This window comes from Molossus molossus, unplaced genomic scaffold (genome assembly GCF_014108415.1).
Source record: "Molossus molossus isolate mMolMol1 unplaced genomic scaffold, mMolMol1.p scaffold_m16_p_13, whole genome shotgun sequence".
Lineage (NCBI taxonomy): Eukaryota > Metazoa > Chordata > Mammalia > Chiroptera > Molossidae > Molossus > Molossus molossus.
In genome coordinates, this window is record NW_023425348.1 from 68,423,379 (window position 1) to 68,425,656 (window position 2,278).

At 44.1% G+C, this 2,278-nt stretch overlaps 1 pseudogene; it reads right to left on the reverse strand.

Moving 5' to 3' along the window:
• Window positions 1-659: 659 nt before the first annotated feature.
• LOC118628643 lies at window positions 660-1,265 on the reverse strand (annotated as a pseudogene).
• Window positions 1,266-2,278: the final 1,013 nt, after the last annotated feature.

Sequence of the window (2,278 nt, forward strand, 5' to 3'; positions counted from 1 at the left end):
CACGTGATTTTACCTCACCTTCACGCAAGCTTCTCCGCTAGCTTTTCCTCTCCAAGGCCTCCTTCCTGCCCTTCTCTCTCTGCACCTAGTTAATCCTTGTTGCTGTTGTTCTGTGCTGTTGAGTCTGCTCTGACTCCCGGAGACTCCATGAACAAGTGATGTCCACAGTGTCCTGTCCTCACAGCCCTGTAGGCTCATGCCTATGGCTTCTTGTATGGGGTCAACCCATCTCATATTGGGTCTTCTCTTTTCCTGCTGACGTCAGTGTTTCCCAGCATTATTGTCTTTTCCGAGAAACACTAACTTCTCACAGTGTGCCCAAAGTAGGACAACTTTAGTTTTGTCAATTCTGGCTCCAGTGATGTTTCAGGCTTGATTTGTTCCAGGACCCACTTGTTCATGTATCACATAAACATAAAGAGAACGATTACAACAGTCAGTGTAAGGAGATAAAAGAGAGTGACAAAAAAGGAAAAACAAGAGCTCTCTACCAGAAGATTCAAGAAATAAACGGGAAACTCAAGCCTAGATGAGAAAGGCTGAAGGACCGTCAAGGAAGCACATTATCTGGCCAGGAGAGAATAAAGGGAGGGTGGAAACGGTGAACTCCTTATAGTCTTTTTTTTTTTTTTTTTAAATCACAAGTTGCCAGAAGCACTTTATTTTTTCTTGTCCACACCCTGTTCTGCAGCTTCCTTGGCTCTTTTTGCTCAGATACCAATCACCATGAGCCATGGCGAAGACTGGCAAAGACCTCGAAGTCCTTCTCCTTCTCTGTGATGGCCCTGGCTTTCTTCTTGTAGACATTCCATTTGGGCATGACTGGTCCTGTCTCCTGGGTGGACAACTTGAGTTCTTCAGCAGAACCATCTCCCTTCTTGGGGGCCAAGAGCTTCCTGAGGAAGAGCATGAGCTTGGAGAGTTACTTCTTCAGCTGCTGCACCTTGGCCTGCAGGGACTCAGTGGGTTTGTTCCACCTCCTTGGACTCACTGAGAGTCCAATCATCTGGGCCACCTTTTTGTGGATGCCAGCTACACTTAAATCTGCCAAGCTGAAGACCCGGCAGATTCCCACTTTGGTGTGGTTCCACACCAGGGGGGCATCTCACTGTGGGCATGATGGGTCCAGATGCAGGGCGATGCAGCATGCTCTGGCTTGTGGGGACTTGCATCTGCACATCATCTTCTGCTCCAGCTGGTTAAACAACATGGCAACACACCACTGCCCGTCCTTGTTGGAAGTGGGGCTTTAGGATCATGCCATTTCATCTGTGTACCAACTGTTCTTTTTTTTAATGTGTGTAATGCATGCTCTCAGATCACCTTTGGTTTTATTACATTTTTTATATACATGCATTACCACCTATTATGGGTACTGGTGATAGAGCTGAGCAGTGTCCTCATGGGGCTTACATTCTAGCCTCTATGAAGAGAGACAATGACCAAAATATAACATTATACACACACAGCATACATATGTACACACACACAAATATATGTATATGTAATATCTGAAACTGATATGTATGATGGAGAAAACATTAGAGGCATAAGGCATAGGAAAGTGGGGGAAGGGAAGTTGCTGTTTTATATGCAGGGTTATCAGGGAATGTCTTACTGATGGAATGATGTTTGAGCAGAGACCTGAAGGCAGTGAGGAGAGAGCTTTAAAATATTCAAAGGGTGATGGTTCCAGATAGAAGGAGCAGCAAGTGCAAAGGCCCTGAGGTAGGACTGTGCTTTATCCATTGCTTTGTAACATTTATCACAAGTATTACTTATAGCTATTATAGATTTATATATATAATATTGTTTTGTTAATGCCTTCCTTTATCATGACACATCTAAGCTTCCTGAGAACAGACTGTCAATTTTTTTCAACATCGTATTCCCAGCTTCTACAGCAGCGGTTCTCAACCTGTGGGTCGCGACCCCTTTGGGGGTTGAACAACCCTTTCACAGGGGTCACTTAAGACCACTGGAAAACACATATTTCTGATGCAATCCATAACAGTAGCAAAATTATAGTTATGAAGTAGCAACAAAAATAATTTTATGGTTGGGGGTTACCACAACATGAGGAACTGTATTAAAGGGTCATGGCATTAGGAAAGTTGAGAACCACTGCTCTATAGGATAGGGTCCTGATGTAGAATAGACAGTTCAAACATATTTGTGGGAAGGAGAAAGGAAAGGGGGGAAAAAGGGAGGGAGAGAGGAAGTAGTAATTCCTCAAAAGAGATAAGCTAAGCCCTGTTCCTATGCACCCTCTTTTCTG